At 37.9% G+C, this 20,305-nt stretch overlaps 1 pseudogene; it reads left to right on the top strand.

The window, feature by feature from the left end:
• Window positions 1-2,723: 2,723 nt before the first annotated feature.
• LOC145016718 (uncharacterized) lies at window positions 2,724-16,848 on the top strand (annotated as a pseudogene).
• Window positions 16,849-20,305: the final 3,457 nt, after the last annotated feature.

Below are 20,305 nucleotides of genomic sequence, written 5' to 3'. Positions count from 1 at the left end.
CATTCACGTGCATTGGTATGTTTCTTTTTAACCCTTAATGTAAAAATTCATTTTATTTTAGTCTCTAGCTCGGTATATGGGGCGTACTCTAGGAGTACATTGAGCAACTGGCTTGTTGGTTGGACGTGGAGGCAACCTCGTATGCTGGGTGTACGTAGAAGTACATTGGGCGTAAATTAAGCAATGGAAAACCCTAATTTCTAGGGTTTGTGCCCTATTTAAGAAACTTATGTTCATGTGGGTGCATCTTATGACCAGCTTCCATCTCTCTATACCCTAAGTTCGACACCCTAATTGCCATTTCTGAGATTGGAGCTTCGAAGTGAGTTTTGGTGGTGTTTTTAGTGATTTGAAGGAAGAAGAACAATTAGTGGTTTCTTTGGAGTGGCTTGAGCTTATAAATCCATAATCAACTTCACATTTGTAAGTTATTTGAGGTATAAAGCGCTTAACTTGATGTTTCCTTACACTAGATCCAATTTAGGGTGTTATTTGTGCATTTTTGGGTCCTTTAAGTCATATTTGAGATTATGGTATACTCCAGAAGTAATGGATGTTAGATCTTAGCACCTTTGAGGTCCGTTGTCCATAAAAATGCAATCTTTATGAGTTATGTTGGCCCATGCATGTGTTAGGATCCTTATTATGGTTCTCTTTGGGTTTTGGGTCCCATTAAGTATGCATTGGTGTAAAGTTTCCAACTTTATGTGTTAAGTCACCATTTAGGACTAGATCTAACACTTGGATGTGATGGCTTAATAGATTAAGTGCTTAATGGGTTGGGTTGGTCGTTTGTGGAGTACACGGGGCATACCTAGCTCGTACACGACATGTAAAGGCCCCGAAAGGAGTACATTAACTGTAAGTCTGAGTACAACAAGTATACTCAGTAGTTTGACTTTTGTTAACTTTTGTATAATGGGCTATTTTTTGGACTTTCAGGGTTTGGGCCTTGTTGGGCCAATAGTACTTTGTTTTTGGAGAATTATAAGGCCTTGTGCTGTGACATCCCCAGTTTCACGGCCAGAAAAGGCCGATTTGTTTATGCTTGGTTTTAAAATCAAACTAATCTTTTAAAGAAAATAGTTGCGTAATTTGTTCCCAAAACAAAATATGATAAGAATTTATCAAAGTATTTCTTTAAAGAAATGTATTTTCATTAAATAAAAAAATCTCAGGATGTCATGTTCTGATACAGACCAAAAGCATAAACAGTATAAAATAGACCTTACAACAGTTATTTACAACTACTGATCTATAATCCAAAATCTTTCGTCAAGTCCTCCAACTTATACCCTTGTGCCATTACCTGTAATGTAAAGAAAACTGAGTGGATCAGACTTGGGAGCCTGGTGATCATATAGGGTTTTCAACCCATAATAATATATTTATTATATTTAATCATCAAATAATCAACCCAATTACCCATCCCATTATCTTCTTTATTTCTTAAGGTTTTACCCTAAGAATCGACTATCCTTCCTTCCTTCATTCCTAAGGATTTTCCTAAGGAATTGGCATGAAGTCCATTGCTACTAAACTTTATGTATCAGGTACTAAATCCATAGCTATCTGGCGCTAACTCCATAGTCACCAAGGTTCACTTAACAGACGCTAACTCCATAGTCACCAAGGTTCACTTTAACAGGCGCTAACTTCATATTCACCAAGGTTCACTTTAACAGGCGCTAACTCCATAGTCATCAAGGTTCACTTTAATAGGCACGAAGTCACATCGTCTCCAGGGTTTATCTAATAGGCACTACATCTCATAGTCACCAGGGTTTACTGATCCATGCATGGATCATGAAAGCCAAAAATGTGATGGAGTAGTGATTACTAGTGGGCTAGAAGGTGGTTTGGGCTCAATGGTTGGGTTGTGCATGGTAACCCACAAATTGAATTAGGGTTGCATGAAGTCTAGGGCAACATTTTTTAAGGCTTCATAAGTGCTAAAACCGTTACTTTTTACTTCATAAAGCCTCCTATCCGTTTTATCACTCTTTGGTGGATTAGGGTTACACTTTAATGCTTCTAATGGCTCATTAATGCTTCTTATGGCTCCTTAATGAAGCATAGATGTTTTTTTCTTCATCCTCAAGTGTCTTGGACGTTTTTTTTGTGTTATTTCAAGAGTTTCCTTAAATTTCATTTACTAGTTTTAATGAATAACTGGTTGGTTGTCTTGTAACCACCAAGTTTGTAATAAAGGCTTCATATAAAGCCAAGTTTATTCATGGGAAAGATAATGCACTAATTTTAATCAAAGAACCCTTATTTTCACTTTGAATTATTGCTATAGTTCACAAATTATCATCTTTTGGACGTGATCCTTGAGTTGATCGAATTCAAACTAATAGGTCTTAGTTTGTCTTCAGATTTACAAGCTATAGGTCTAGTTTGTTTATCAAATATATCCTTTTCATCCCATATATTTGTGGTTGTTATTCTAGCTTAATTTACCTAAACACTACCCTACTCACTAAATCAAGCCCATACACGCATCATGAGTGGTATCAGAGCGCAGAATGGATTTTGATGATTCGGAGTTCCTAGAAAATCTTTGAGAAGCATTGAGAAACATCCAAGAAGGTGTAAATCGAAGGCAACCCCGCCGTGGTGAACATAGGGTTGTGGAAGAATTCAAGGTGTCTGAATTGCCTGAATTTGTTGGTGGAACCGATCCTGAACGCTACTTGGAGTAGGAAAGGAAGATTGAAAGAATGTTTGAGTTCAAGGAAGTGGATGACGAAAAAAGTTGCAAGTATGCCATTCTCAAGCTAAGCGTTGGTGCTTCATTATGGTTTGAAGGGCTTAAGGCCAAGAGAACCCGTGAAGGCAAAGAAAAAATTTGTTCTTGGCTTTCTCTAAAACGAAAGCTAAGAAAGAGATATGTTCCTTCTACTCATAGAATTGCCACTTACAAGAAGATTGCTGATTTGAGGCAAGGAAAAATGAGTGTTGGAGAATACATTGATGAATTTGAGAAGTTGTCCTTGATGGGGGATATTGAAGAAATTGAAAAACAAAAAATGACTCGTTTTCTAAAAGGGTTGAACTACAACATTGCCAATGTTGTGGAGTTGTATCCTTATGCTGATTTTGGAACTCTTTGTGGTTTGTGTTTGAAGTTGGAGGGGCAAGCCAAAGCACGTTATGGTGGGAGTTCAAGTTCAAGTCTCGAAAGTCCCAAGTCAAAGTCATGGTCCAAGCCCGAGTCTAGCAATAGACAAAATTATGTTTCTACTCCTTCTGGTTCTAGTAATGTTCCCGTTGCTCCTAAACTTACTAGTGGTACCAAAGAAACTAGTTTGGCGAAAATTAGATGTTTCAAGTGTCAAGGTTTTGGTCATTACAAAAATGCTTGTCCAAACAAAAGGGTGGTGACTTTAAGGGAGGCTGTTGAATGTCGTGAAGAGTTGGAGGAAGAAGAGAGGTTGGCGGGTATTTTTCATGATATACAAAAAGAAGAGGAAGAAGAGGAGGAGGTAGAGTATGAAGCAACGGTGTATGATACAGTTTTGGTGCTTAGAACCCTTAAAACTCAAGGGGTTCAAATTGTGGCTGATATGGATCAACGAGACCAATTGTTTCACACCAAATGTTTGGTTAGAGACAAGTGGTGTAGTTTGATTATTGATGGTGGAAGTTGTACTAATGTTGCTTCTAATGAAATGGTGACCAAGTTGGGTTTGTCTACTACAAACCATCCAGAACCATATGTTCTTCATTGGTTGGATGATGGAAGCAAAATAAATGTGACAAAACAGGTTAGAGTTGGTCTAACTATGGGGTCTTATGAAGACGAAGTGTTATGTGATGTTATTCCTATGGATGCATGTCATATTTTGTTGGGGCGTCCTTGGCAATTTGATAGGGACCTGTTACATAGAGGGAGGAGCAATGAATATGAGTTAAAACGCAACAAAAAAAATTGTGTTAAAACCCATGTCCCCAACGTCGATAAGGTCCATGAATTCTAAACAAGTTAAAAAACCTAATCTTTCTGTGTTTGCTAGTGAAAGGGAGGTGGAGCAAGTTCTTGACAAAGGTGATGTGATTTACATGCTTGTCCCAAAGAGCATGCAAAGGTGGAGAAGATGGTGCATGGAGAAAACGCTATTGTTGATTTGCTTTTAGAGTTTCAAGATGTGTTTCCAAGCGAATTACCACCAGGTTTGGCTCAAATCCGTGGTATCGAACACCAAATTGACCTTATTTCGGGTGCCCCTTTGCCTAATAAAGCTGCCTATAGATGTAATTCGGAGGTGACAAAGGATTTGCAAAAACAAATTGATGAACTCATGAAAATGGGTTATGTTCGTGAAAGCCTAAGTCCTTGTGCAGTTCCAGTTTTGTTGGTTCCAAAAAAAGATGGTTCTTGGAGGATGTGTGTTGATACTAGGGTTGTTAATAACATTACCATAAAATACCGATTTCCTATTCCTAGAGTTGATGATTTGTTAGACGAGTTGCATGGTTCTATTGTGTTCTCAAAAATTGATTTGAGAAGTGGTTACCATCAAATTCGTATGCGTGAAGGGGATGAATGGAAAACAGCCTTTGAAACTAAACATGGCTTGTATGAATGGACCGTGATGCCTTTTGGTCTAACTAATGCACCTAGCACTTTTGATGCGACTAATGAATGAAGTGCTAAAATCTTTTTTGGGCAGGTTTGTGGTGGTGTACCTTGATGATATCTTGGTATATAGCAAGAGCTTGGAGGATCATTTGGTGCACTTAAAACAGGTTTTCGAGACGCTTAGAGCTCAAAAGCTCTATGGGAAGCAAGAAAAATGTTGGTTTTTGGTTGAAGAAGTGGGATTTTTGGGTTTTGTGGTGTCAAGAAATGACGTGTCCGTATACCCATCCAAAACTAAAGCAATCAAGTCATGGCCTATTCCTACTAACATTTCTGAAGTTAGATCATTTCATGGTCTTGCTTCTTTCTATAGAATATTTGTTCATGATTTTAGTACCATTGTAAGTCCCATAACAGGTTGTTTGAAGAAAGGAGTTTTTGCATGGGGGGAAGAAGCTCAAAAGGCGTTTGAGAAACTCAAGGCATTGTTGTGTGATGCTCCTATTTTGGCTCTTCCAGATTTTTCTCAACCATTTGAAGTGGAGTGTGACGCAAGTGGAGTTGGTATTGGGGCTATTTTGATCCAATCCAAACGTCCTATTGCTTATTTTTCTAAAAAGTTGGGTGGTGCTCGTTTTGAATTATTGCACTTATGATTAGATCATTGGAGTCATTATTTGCGTGCAAATCATTTTATTTTGCATTATGATCATGAATCCTTGAAGTACATCAATGGGCAACAAAAGTTGAGCACAAGACATGTAAAGTGGGTGGAGTTCTTGCAATCCTTTCATTTTTCATGAAAATACAAGGATGGCAAAAGCAATTTGGTGGTTGATGCACTCTCGAGGCGTTACTCATTATTGGTGACTTTGGATGTTCGTTTCTTAGGATTTGAAACTCTAAAGGACCATTATCAATATGATATGGACTTTGGAGATATGTTTTTGAAATGTACAGGTGGCCCTAATGGTGAATTTGTGATTCAAGATGGCTTTCTATTCAAAGGCAATTGCCTTTGTGTCCCAAAACATGTAATACGGGAGTTGCTTATTCATGAAGCTCATGCCGGTGGTTTGGCTGGTCATTTTGGCATTACCAAAACTTTGGAGGTGCTTAAAGAACATTTCTTTTGGCCAAAAATGTTGGGGGATGTAACCAACATAGTGGGCAAGTGTGTTACATGTCACATGGAGAAAACACTTTCAAGCATGGTGTTTACACTCCTTTGCCGGTTCCTATTCGTCCTTGGGAAGATGTGTCCATGGATTTCATTATGGCTTTTCCTAGAACTCAAAGGGGGAAGGATTCCATTACGGTGGTGGTGGATAGGTTTCCAAAAATGGCTCACTTTGTGCCATGTCATAAAACCAATGATGCATCTAATGTGGCTGATTTGTACTTTAAAGAGGTGGTTCGTTTGCATGGTATTCCTAAAATAATTGTTTCTGATAAGGATTCCAAGTTTCTAAATTACTTTTGGAACACTTTATGGAGGAAAGTGGGTACTAATTTACTTTTTAGTACATCCCATCATCCACAAACGGATGGGCAAACGGAGGTGACTAATAGAACTTTGGGTACTTTGTTGAGAGAGTTGGTTAGCAAAACTCAAAAAGATTGGGACATCAAACTTGCACATGCTGAATTTGCCTATAATCGTTCTCCTACTTATGCAACAGGTCATTCTCCTTTTGAAGTAGTGTATGGTGTGAATCCTTACATGCCTTTGGATTTGATTCCATTGCTAAAGGATGAATTGGTTCACAAGGATGCTAATGACAAGTTGAAGGCCATGATGAAACTACACCAACAAGTTCGTGAGAAGATTGAAATTGTGAATGAGTTGTACAAACAGAAGTCAAACACGCATAGGAAACCACGTGTCTTTCAAGATGGTGACTTGGTCTAGGTGCATATGAGGAAAGAACGTTTTCCTAACAAAAGGAAAACCAAGTTAATGCCCAGAGCCAAAGGTCCTTATAAAGTGGTGTCACGTGTCAATGATAATGCTTATAAGGTAGATTTAGGAGGAGACCATGGACTGCATGGTACCTTTAATGTGGGATATCTTTCACCTTATCTTGATGATGATGGACTTGATGAATTGAGGTCAATTCCTTTCAAAGGGGGAGGGGATGATCCATGCATGGATCATGAAAACCAAAAATGTGATGGTGTAGTGATTACTAGTGGGCTAGAAGGTGGTTTGGGCTCAATGGTTGGGTTGTGCATGGTAACCCACAAATTGAATTAGGGTTGCATGAAGCCTAGGGAAACATTTTTAAGGCTTCATAAGTGCTAAAACCGTTACTTTTTACTTCATAAAGCCTCCTAGCCGTTTTTATCACTCTTTGGTGGATTAGGGTTACACTTTAACGCTTCTGATGGCTCATTAATGCTTCTTATGGCTCCTTAATGAAGCATAGATGTTTTTTTCTTCATCCTCAAGTGTCTTGGACGTTTTTTTTGTGTTATTTCAAGAGTTTCCTTAAATTTCATTTACTAGTTTTAATGAATAATTGGTTGGTTGGCTTGTAACCACCAAGTTTGTAATAAAGGCTTCATATAAAGCCAAGTTTATGCATGGGAAAGATAATGCACGAATTTTAATCAAAGAACCCTTATTTTCACTTTGAATTATTGTCATAGTTCACAAATTATCATCTTTTGGACGTGATCCTTGAGTTGATCGAATTCAAACTAATAGGTCTTAGTTTGTCTTCAGATTTACAAGCTATAGGTCTAGTTTGTTTATCAAATCTATCCTTTGCATTCCGTATATTTGTGGTTGTTATTCTAGCTTAATTTACCTAAACACTACCCTACTCACTAGATCAAGCCTATACACGCATCATTTACTCAAACCATCTCTCATCACACACCAAATATTCCATCTACCTATGTTCTACCCAACATATTTGTATATATAAATTACATATATAGTTTAAATCATATACAATCCTGTATAAAACATTCATCCACCATACATCTCAAATAAACAAACAATATATAAACAGATAACACATATTTCATAGCAAATACTTCATATCTATGTGTTAGAAGAAAGTAACTACACACTCACACCAAACATATACTTAATATATTCAAACAATACTTGTATTAAAATCGTGTTTATGAAAGGGACTATACACTCACACCAAACATATACTTAATACATTCAATCAATACTTGTACTAAAATCGTGTTTATGAAAGGGACTATACACTCACTTGATTAGACGATGCTCGGACAGCACTATGGCTTGTAAAAATAGTATTCTTCGGTGAAACCGGGAGATCTTCACAAACACCGGGCTTCACGCAGCGGCTCGAGAATTTTACTTCTCGGGATCTTCGAGCTTCGGGACTTGCTTCAGGTCTCGGGATGATACCGGTGCTTAGGGGGGTTAAAATAGGGCTTAGAGAGAGTATCGGGAATGGGAGAGTAAGAGATGAGCATCCAAACTTGGCTTCCCCTTGAATTCTATTTATAGGACAAAAATACTAGGTTCACCTCGTGAGCCAAATATGCTCACCTCGTGAGCTACATATGCTCACCTCGTGAGCACGATATGTCATTGCGTTCATCAAGATGTCCATCATCTACTTACCTCGTGAGCCACTAATGCTCACCTCGTGAGCTCTGACACAGCCTAGGGGTTCACGCCCCGAACTTCAGAAATTCATAACTTTCACATACGAGCTCCGTTTTCGACGTGATTTATATCCACGTGTAGGCGAGATTATGCTCTACAACTCTCGTTTAGACTCTATTTGCTAATTTTGACTTTATTTTTATTATATTATTTTTAGTAGGCTGAGACAGGAAAACTTCGTTCGAAATTCATAACTCTTTCATTTGAACTTCGTTTTCGTCTGTCTTTTCACTGTTGGGCTTCTATCGATGAGATCTTCAATTTTCATTTAGATTGTTTCGGCTAAATATCGCTCGATCTAAAATTCGAACTTCGGGTTGTACACTGCTAAGTCGAAACTTCGAAAAATCATAACTTCCTCATACGAAGTCAGATTTGGGTGTTCTTTTCATGCATGCTCTCGGTTTAACATATTCTACGACTTTCATTTAGATCACTAATTCCAAATATCGCTCTAATGTAAATTCACTATTTACGTCACCCCGTGTCGTGCCGGTTCAGTCGCGAAACTTCGACAAGTCATAACTTGTTCGTTATATCTCAGATATCAGCGTTCTTTATATGCACGGAAACCTTGTGACATATACTACAACTTGGTTATGATTATTCATTATACACACTCTTCAATCAAAAAGTTTTTTTTGACGCTTTTCATCTCTAAATTGACTAGCCCGGATCTACGGGCATTACATGTGCTACCTTGGATTTGTCCCATGATGAGTTTTGGGTCCAACTAGGAAGTTGGGCCTTATTGGGCTTGTTAGACTAATAGGATTGGGCCTTGGATTTTAGGCCAAGTACGGAAAGGATAAAATGGATTTTTACCTTGAGGGTTGGACTTCAGAATTGGATTCCAGTTTTGGATTGTGGACCAAGTGTTAAATGGATATTATTTGATGGTATTAGCATGGGGATTTTTCTGGATTAGTAGTATGAGATTTTATTCGATAGATTCAGTAGATTGAGGTGAGTTTCCTCACTATTCTTGGCGAGTTGAAGACACCAATGCCAACCCATAGTTTATTATGATTAGGATGCTAGTTTTCCGTGTAACTTTGGCATGTATGATATCTTATATGTATACTGGACAGGGCTCGATGCTGGGAAGGGCCTAATGACTATATTGTATGGTATTTATATATGTGATTCTTGCATGTTCTTATGTGTTTTATGTATATCGGACAGGGCCCGTTTCGAGGTGGGCCTGATGGCTAACAGACATGTTTCGAGTGAGGCTCAATGTCGGGCGCAATCTGATGATGGGTTGGCACCGTTATATGTTTGATATGTATGGTATGTGTTATTTTGAAGAACTCACTAAGCGTTGTGCTTATGTTTTTCAATTTATGTTTCAGGTATTTTTGATTCGAAGGGGAAGAGCTCGAGATGACTAGTTGGTTTGATGTCAATGTTTTCCTAGTATTTGGGTATATTATAGACCTGCTTTAAGGTCAAATTTTCCAAACACTATGTACATATCTTGCTAATACAATTGACATCAATTTTTATACTCTTCGAAAAATAACCACTTAAATTCATATTATCCAGTTGCAAGTTGTACTTGTAGTACACTTCTATTACCAATTCTTTACAAGATTCATATTGAACTAAGTGTTTTAGTTCAGAGATATCAAATTCATGTTCATTTTTTATATCTAACTGTCTCTTCATCTTTTATTTCTTAAAGTGAAAAATGTCTCCACATAGAAACATAAGGTGTGTCAATGTTAATGAAGCGCCAACACCACCTCCTCAATTTGACTCTGCCACGTTTCAGGCGGCGGTCACTACAACTGTTGCTACTACTATGCCACATATAACCACCACTGTTGTAAGTGGATAATGGAGTGGCACACACCCCTCCAATCAGGGTGAAAGTTACGGGTACCATCGGGAGTGTACCTATAAGGACTTTACAAACGCCAAACCCAGGACCATTAACGGGACTAGGGGAGTTATGGCCTTAAGACAATGGATTGAGAAAACAGAGGCAGTCTTCGAAAGCTGCTCCTTTCCGAAAAGCAGCAAGGTTAAATTCGTTGCTTGTACCTTTGCTGATAGAGCTCAAACATGGTGGAATGGCCATGTTAAGTCACTAACTTTAGTAGTGGCTAACTCGATAAGTTGGGAGAACCTGAAGTCAATATTGATGCGGGAATACTATCCGTGGGGTGAAATACAGAAACTCGAACAAGAACTCTGGGGTCTCACTATGGTTGGTTCAGACATAACAACCTACACTAATAGGTTGAACAACTTAGCGGTCCTATGTCCAGATATGGTTGATCTAGAGAGAAAAAAGAATGAAAGGTACATCTGGGGACTGTCACCTCAGATTAAAGGAAGTGTCATTGCTTCTAGACCTATTACCTTTGACAGTGCTAAAGAGTTGGCATAGTCACTTATTGACCATGGAGCTCATTAAAACTATGTGGTTACTGCTCCAGAACAACCCAAGGGAAACAACAACAACAACAATAACAACAACAACAACAGCAGCAAGAAGAAAAATTGGAATAAAAGAAAGGGCCAATCTTCTCAGGAGCCCTCGAAAAAGCAACAATTAGTGGCAGTCCATGCTGCTACTGTACCTACTGCTGTTTTTGCTAACCCCACACTAGCTAAGCCTTATGCTGGTAAAATTCATAAATGCAACAAGCGTAATTTCCACCACAATGGAAATTGCCGAGAAATGCACTGTTGAAACTACAATAGAAAAGGGCATACTACCCGATTCTATAGATCACCACCCCAACGGATTAACCAAGTACCTACCGCTGGAGTAGGTCAAGCGTGTTATGAATGCGGGGAAGTTGGACATTTCAAAAGAGATTATACGAAAGCTAGAAATGTTAGGGGAGTTGGAAGAATACCGGCATTGGTCACGAAGAGGCTGTGGCGGACCCTACAGTGGTCATGGGTACATTTCTTCTCAACAATACTTATGCATGCATTCTATTTGATTGTGGTGTTGAGAAGAGCTTCGTGAGCCATAATTTTGAGCACCTACTAAAACAAAAATGCCAACCACTAAATGGAACTTCACAGTAGAAATGGCCAATAGGAAATCCAAATATACTAACAACATATACATAGGATGTACCCTTACCTTTAATAACTTCTCTTTCCCAATAGACGTTATGCTGGTCTCTATCAAAAGTTTTGACATCGTTATTGGTATGGACTGGTTGTGCTCTAACCATGCTGACATCCTATGTTATGAAAGAGCCATTCGCTTAAATTTTCCGAATAACAAAACTCTTATCATCTACGGTGACAAACTCAGAATGAACCTTCAGATCATTTCTTGTATCAAGGCATAAAAGTATCTTTGCAAGGAGTACTATGCTGTCACACCCCCAAACCAAGGATGGTGGAAACGTCCGGGGGTGGCGGACTTCATGTATAGTATCACAACAACGAGTATAATAGTGCTCAAAGTAAATAAAACCATCATAAATATAATTGAAAAAGTTATACCAAAGTATATGTTTACATGTTTCAAAATCAATTACATTATGATGACAAAATAGATTGTTTGACGATTTAACGTCCCATCCTCAAAGCGCTGATGTTTCCCTATTTCACTGATTTCTTGAGAATACAAGTAGTTTTGAAAAAGTGTCAACAATTAAGTTGGTGAGTTCATAAGAGTTTTGTTTTAGGAAGAAACCGTTTTCCTTGTAAAAGCGATAGAGTTTGATTTCCAGAAAATCCAATATTTTCCTCATTATGTATGAAATGGATGCTTCTATGTTATGCGATAATAAATCCTAGAAAGACCCATAGATTCCTTCTATAATCACTCAGCGTATATAAAGTATATAAAAATTAAGTTAAATAAACCGTTGAATATAATGGGTCTGCCCCAGGTCCACATCCAAACAAGGAACATGAGATAAGGCGGGCACACAAATTCTAAGTCGATTGTGACTAGATTCTTATATAACTCTAGCATATATACTTAGCAATTATAGTTGAAGTCTAACAATTCTAGATGAAGTATAGTTTTAATATCATAATAACTATTTTATGTGAACCTGGTACTTTGTATTTGTACCCCTTTTTGTATAAAAACCAGGTACTTTGTATATGTACCCCTTTTTGTATAAAAACTTGGTACTTTGTATCTGTACCCCCTTTTGTATAAAAACCCGGTACTTTGTATTCGTACCCCATTTATATGAATACCCGGTACTTTGTAATGTACCCCTTTTGATTTAAACCCAGCACTTTGTATTCGTACCCCATATATATGAAAACCCGATACTTTGTAATGTACCCTTTTTGTGTGAAAACCTTTTTGTATAAAAAACCCGGTACTTTGTATTCGTACCCCACTTATATGAAAACCCGGTACTTTGTAACGTACCCCTTTTTGTATAAACCCGGTACTTTGTATCTGTACCCCATTTTTTATAAAACCGGTACTTTGTATTTGTACCCCCTTTCCGTATGAAAACCTTTTTTTAATGTAAATGATCATAAACTACACCTATTATAGTTTATCAAAATGTTTGAAATGAACACGCAACCTAACTATACCTATTATAGTTTAGTATGTTTGTTTGTGGTGTATAAGAACCCTTTTCTATGTAAGTTGAATGTATAGCACAATATAGCTATGTTTATCTTGCTTTGTTTTGTACTAATGGTAATGATGGAGGATTCTTACAAATTCAGTGAGTATTTTCTATTATATAATTATACCACTACAAGAAATACATGTAAAATATGAAATCATCAAAGATTTAACACTTTGCTCAACATTTTACAAAGTGTTTTGGAAGTTATAAGATGATAACTAGTTTTTAACCTTTCTACGTTGTTTTATAAAAGTCATAAAAAAATCATACAAAGTCGAAAACTAAATCCGTAAATTCTGAGAGTTCCTAAAATGTGTCTAGATTACTCATAATTTTTATCATGATTTTTGGAAGCCTTTAACTTGTATTAAAATGCTCATATTCACAGACTGGTCCGGATGTGTGTTTGAAAAGATAGGCTGTTCTGTAAAAATCACCAAAAATTGTAGAAACATCGTGTGGAGATGTGCTAGTAGTCATTTTAAAGCTAAGAACTGGAACTACTTGCACATAAAATAGTTTTGAAAACTAAAATGTTTAATTTGTCCAAAAAAGTCCGTGAATGGAGTCCGACTTTTCTGATGAAAGCTGTTAGAAAACTTTAGTTATGTTCTTGGTGTTTTAACTTGTATTAATCCACTAAAAACTTGAGAAAACTTTAGTTATGTTCTTGGTGTTTGAACTGTGGAATCTCAAAATGACAGGCTCCGACCTTACAACTTACACAAACCGAATCTGTGATGTAGCACTCCTTTTTCCTGCTATGGTCACCCCGGAAGACAAAAAGTTGGAGCGATACCTCTGGGGATTGTCCCCAGAAACTCAAGATAGTGTGTTGGCCTCAATACCAACTACCTTCGATAGCGCCAAGGAGTTGGCACAACAACTCATTGACCATCGTGCCAGCCATGACACTATGATAACCACCCTTAACCAAGCAAGAGGAAGGAACAACAAAAGGAAGTTTTGGGACAACAAGAAGGACCAACCAGCCCAGGACTTCACTAAGAAGCAACATATTTTTGCTTTTCATGCTGCCACAACCCTCACCCCGCCAACTCCCATGAAACAATACGCTTGAACCGTTCCGAAATGCAACAATTGTAACTTCCATCACACTGGGGCTTGCCAGAAGATGCATTGCAAAAATTACGACAGAGAGGGGCACACTGTCCGTTTCTGTAAGCTACCAGCAAGACCTATCAACGAGGTCCCTGGCTTTGGACTAAGCCCAGCCTGATACAAGTGTGGAGAAATGGGACACTTTAAAAGGGATTGCCCAAGAACAAGAGATGCCAGTGATGGTGGAAGGGTGCTTGCGATCACCGAAGGAGAGACCACCCCGGAACAGCCCGCAAAATATCAGTATGTGTTTCTAACATCGATGTTTAAATTCTAAATTTCTTTATATGCTAAATCTAGCATCGATTAAAGTATATCGAGCATGACTCTCGAGAACACGAAAAAACTCAGATAAGTCTTATCACGTATATAAAAACACAAGGTTTTTACTAGTATGTCTATGATGGCTAGTGTAAACATTATGGTCATATATCATTAAGATTCTATGGACTTAGAATGCATGATTCCACCTCATTCCCTGTTCTTTGTTTGGTTGTGGGCTTAAGGCATGGTCACCTATCTGAATGCCCTTGCAATCTTAATGATATGCGACTAGTATACACCAGACAGTTATAAAGGAATTGGTAGGATTTATAATACAAATTTCATCACAATTTGTGAAACATTCGTAATGATGAAACTCGCTAACTACGTCATAAAACATTCATATTAGTAATGCCAAGGATTAAACTGAGAGCATAAACAATAAGAACTTCCAAGGTCGTCATGTGACATCAGGCGAGTTGTTCCTTAGAATTTGTGTTTCCCCCATCTTTCCTCCGAATTCTTGGATCCCCATTCAAAGTGCAAATTTCGGGATGAAATTCCCTCTAACGGGGGGATGATGTGACAACCGTCAAATTCTGGTCAAGTCAAAGTCAAATAAAGTCAACAAGTCAAATCGATCAACTCAACTAACCCTTGTGTACTATGGCTTATGTTAGGTAAATACTATACCACTCGCTATTCTTATAAGAAGTCATAAATTGAAAAGTACGTACATCTAGATTTCCCTAAACTAAAACTGTGGTAAGTAATGAAGCAAACCGATAAAACAATGTTGTATACTCATCGGGAGTGTGTAAGACCCTTAAACATGGCTTAACAGGGCTTACGGACCTTGCGTTGCGAAGCCGGACACTCACAAATGTCACACACGAAACCTCTCTCAATCGTTTTCACTCTATCTCTTTGTATGTGGAATCTCTCCAAGAATGTGAAATCTCTCCCAAATCTCTCTTTGTATGAGAAATCTCTCCAAGAACGTCAAATCTCTCACAAATCTCTCTTTGTATGTGAAATCTCTCCCAAATCTCTCTAAGTATGTGAAATCTCTCCCAAATCTCTCTTTGTATGAGAAATCTCTCCAAGTATGTGAAATCTCTCCCAAATCTCTCTCAAAAGTTCCTTAAACTTTTTATAGTCTTTCGGGCCATCCCGACCCTTAACCGGGTAAAAAACGGCTTAAAACGGGGTAAAAACGAGTAAAATAGGCTTAAGGACCCGAAACCCCTCTTAAGGAGCCGAACCCTCTTAAGGAACCGAACTTGTCAGAAGCAAACCTCCCTTCGGACCGAAGCTCGTAGACCCGAACCCTCCCTTTCGGGCCCGAACCTCACACAAGGCCGAACCCGAGTCTCGATCTATTTCGCTCCATATTGCCATTCGGTCCATTTCACTCCTGTTGCTTTTGGACCGAACCTGCTCTTTGCTTCTTGCAGTTTCACATCATTTCGCCTTCAGCCCTTGATCAGTAGGGACCGAACCTCCGACCCAATCCAAGGAGTCTCGCTGTAATGCCTTTTTCTTCCCGGTTTTCGACTAGTTTGCGTTCTAGGCCCGATTTTAATTATTTTAACATGGGGTTTTCACCCAAAATCATATTTTAATATATAGAACCCCTTATTTCCCAATTAATCACATTTTTAGAGTATAATCCTTATCCAAGAAGAGTGGGTTGGATATTATTGGTGGAGTGTTGACTTTGCTTTAATCTATGACACAAGCAACCTCCCAAACCCACTCCATGTCACTATTCCCCATCAGCCTACTTTTCCCACCTTTTTCCAACCACACAATTGGTCAAGGGTTAGAAAACCCTCCTCTCTCCTCACATTTCTTTCATTTCCTCTCATTCCTCCATCAAGAACAAACTTCACTTTCTCTCATTTTCTCCCTCTAAAATTCGAGATTCAAGGCTATACTCCAAGCTTTTCTTATACTTTTGGTAAGTATTAACATTCTCCATATGATTATTTCACTTCCTTCTACTCAAATCATAGATATCTTACACAAACTCCATCCTTTGATGTTAGATTCTCGAAAATCCTCAAGGCATCTTCAAGTGTTCTTGAGTTGATCACTTCAATTCTTCAACAATCATCTTCTGAAATCGCTCGAGGTGAGTTCATACCCCTACATTTTCATGTTTTCTCAAGTTTTTTTTTTTTAGGGGGGGGGGGGGGGGGAATACAAAATTTTGGGGGGAGAAAACATGTCAAGTGAGAGCTCTTCCAATGAAGGTGAATACCGTGTACTTGACTTTGCTCGCTTCAGGGTAAGCACAAATTTTGAAGATTGCTTCGCTTCTCTTGAACCATTGCATTAGTGCGATGACGCCCTCGCTTCCATTGAAAGAATCGGGTTTGCCATTTGTGAAGTCCTTGTAAGTGCATTCCTTTGTGCGTCCTGTACTATCCCCATGGTTAGAATTTGTGGCTCCAGATCCAGTACCACCTGTACCATTTGTACCAATTTGTGACATTGCAGCTGCCACGACTGCTATTAATGCAGCTTGGAATATTGCGGGATCAAATTGTGGAGGTGGCGTTGCAGGTGGTGGTGCTGTGCTGCCGGAAGGTCTGGGTCTTTTCCTTGGTGGCATAATCCTGTCATAAGTTTGAAAAAAAAGGGTCAGATGGTAAGTTCCTACTAGTAAGGACAATTCGGTTGTTATTAGACTAGATTTTTCTGTATTATGCTCCGATTTAAGAATGCTTTGTATGTAATTCATAAAGGAAGTCCATATGAATGAATTTCATGAGTTTAGTAGGTTTTGTATCCAAGTGAAACCTTGAAATTTGATCCAAGCTAGGCCTTTCTTACGACCATTTGATGTATGCTTAGTGGTATGATTAAGACTTAATAGACCCTTGAGTCTGATGGATCTGCTGTAAATCCATTTTGATAATATGATTCTAGAAATTTTGGTTTCAGAGAAAGTTTTGGCCAAAATGTAGGTCTTCACTAGATTATTGTAAGGAAAAGTTTTGATAGCAACTGAATCTCTTGATTAGTATGACTGCTCAAATCGCAGTGTCATGCTTATGCCTAGAATAGAGTAGCACCAACGCGTACTCACGAACCTAATTTACCAGGTCTTGTGAGCGGTATAAACTCTACTCACGACTACCCATCCCTTGTGATGCCTGAGGCAAGGTCGATGAATCTTGCAACTTTGCCTAACGACACTTGGTTGCAATCATCCTCTCTTTGAATGTCGTGTGTCCACCCTGTTACTCTCTTTCCTCTTCACGAGCGGCGATAAGGTCCTATAAAGAATGTTGGCCACTGAAATCGTAGTCTTTCTCCGAGTCTCAGGTACATGAGATGATTGGTTCTGTAGTAGCATGCAACTTTCAAACTTGGTTTGTAGTCTCCCTGTTTTAAATCCTCGATGTTCGCGATTTTCTGGGTCTTTGCTGGGAGGGCCCTGTCAGTCGGTCCCCCGTAGTTGGGGTCATAGCACCCTCGTTGGTCTCCACATGGTGGTTTCTGTCCTTGTTGTCAACTTCAATCCTCGCTCATGGTTGCCCAACGGGACACAGGTTCGATTTAGTCGAAACAATTCGCAGAAACCCTTGCTATGCATGGAGGATTGATTACCTCCGGTTCCACTTCCGATTCTTCTCATAACCATTCACCATTCCTCGGGTTCGGGTTGGGAAAGTAGGGGTCATCCGGTAAGTAAGATCTTACTGTGTTGTACATGTGAGAATAGGAGTGGAAGAGATTATTACTAGGCGTCTACTCTATAACTAATTACTTATAGGGGTGATCCTTATTAGTGACTTCTATAATGACATAATGCACACAAATTACATATAACAAGATATGATAGACCTTCGAATAAGTGATCCTACCCTAAGTCCACATCCAAACAAGGAAAAGGAAGTAAGGAAATGACCACAGATTCTAAGTCTATGATATCTAAGTTATATATAACTTTAGAGTATCCACTTAGTAACTATACACCTATTATTAAGGATCTATTTAGTTTTCATATAAGTTATGATATTACAAAATACTCCTATAGTATTTTGAATTTTATGTTTGGTTCTAATGTTCTCATTGTGGTAGTGTTGGTAAGTTTTTAGACTTGTTGCCATATATATCACAACCATTCTTGGGCATGTGCAAATCACTCCTCGGATCAGCACAGTTGATTAGGCTATGCCACTCCCAAGACTGACCATACATCCCCGAGCTTACCTGTGATATCCAACAATCATTACTTTTGTTTTGTTTTAGAATGATGCTGACCTTAGTATGTATGCATGCATGTATACTTTTAATAAGAAACTATTCATTTTCTAAAAGTATAACCCGTTAAAATGTTTTAAAATCAGAGACCCTTAGCCCCAAATTTGTTTATAGTTTGTATATCTTATGTAGTTCGATATACTTAGATCACTATAAACAATGCTCTGATACCAATCTATCACACCCCCAAACCAAGGATGTCGGAAACGTCCGGGGGTGGCGGACTTCATGTATAGTATCACAACAACGAGTATAATAGTGCTCAAAGTAAATACAACCATCATAAATATAATTGAAAAAGTTACACCACAGTATATGTTTACATGTTTCAAAATCAATTACATTATGATGACAAAATAGATTGCTTGACGATTTAACGTCCCATCCTCAAAGCGATGATGTTTCCCTGTTTCACTGATTTCCTGAAAATACAAGTAGTTTTGAAAAAGTGTCAACAATTAAGTTGGTGAGTTCATAAGAGTTTTGTTTTAGGAAGAAACCGTTTTCCTTGTAAAAGCGATAGAGTTTGATTTCCAGAAAATCCAATATTTTCCTCATTATGTATGAAATGAATGCTTCTATGTTATGCGATAATAAATCCTAGAAAGACCCATAGATTCCTTCTATAATCACTCAGCGTATATAAATTATATAAAAATTAAGTTAAATAAACCGTTGAATATAATGTGTCTGCCCCAGGTCTACAACCAAACAAGGAACAGGAGATAAGGCGGGCCAATAAATTCTAAGTCGATTGTGACTAGATTCTTATATAACTTTAGCATATATACTTAGCAATTGTAGCTGAAATCTAACAATTCTAGATGAAGTATAGTTTTAATATCATAATAACTATCTTATGTGAACCTGGTACTTTTTATCTGTACCCCTTTTTGTATAAAAACCTGGTACTTTGTATCTATATCCCTTTTTGTATAAAAATCCGGTACTTTGTATCTGTACCCGTTTTTGTATAAAAATCCGATACTTTGTATTCGTATCCCATTTATATGAATACCCGGTACTTTGTAATGTACCCTTTTTGATTTAAACCCAGTACTTTGTATTCGTACCTCATATATATGAAAACCCGGTACTTTGTAATGTACCCCTTTTCGTGTGAAAACCTTTTGTATAAAAAACTCATTAGTTTGTATTCGTACCCCACTTATATGAAAACTCGCTACTTTGTAACGTACCCCTTTTTGTATAAACCCGGTACTTTGTATTTGTACCCATTTTGTATAAAACCGGTACTTTGTATTTGTACCCCTTTCCGTATGAAAACCTTTTATAATGTAAATGATCATAAACTACACCTATTATAGTTTATCAAAATGTTTGAAATGAACATGCAACCTAACTATACATATTATATTTTAGTATGTTTGTTTGTGGTGTATAAGAACCCTTTTCTATGTAAGTCGAATGTATAGCACAATATAGCTAAGTTTATCTTGCTTTGTTTTGTACTAATGGTAATGATGGAGGATTCTTACAAATTCAGTGAGTATTTTCTATTATATAATTATACCACTACAAGAAATACATTTAAAATATGAAGTCATCAAAGATTTAACACTTTGCTCAACATTTTACAAAGTGTTTGGAACTTATAAGTTGATAACTATTTTTAACCTTTCTACGCAGTTTTAGAAAAGTCATAGAAAAATCATACGAAGTCGAAAACCAAATCCGTAAATTCTGAGAGTTCCGAAAATGTGTCTAGATTACTCATAATTTTTATCATGTTTATTGGAAGCTTTTAACTTGTATTAAAATGCTCATATTCACAGACAGGTCCGGATTTGT

Source organism: Lactuca saligna, chromosome 9, assembly GCF_052625555.1.
Source record: "Lactuca saligna cultivar CGN05327 chromosome 9, ASM5262555v1, whole genome shotgun sequence".
Taxonomy (NCBI): Eukaryota; Viridiplantae; Streptophyta; class Magnoliopsida; order Asterales; family Asteraceae; genus Lactuca; species Lactuca saligna.
This window is presented reverse-complemented; position numbering and strand designations above follow the sequence as displayed.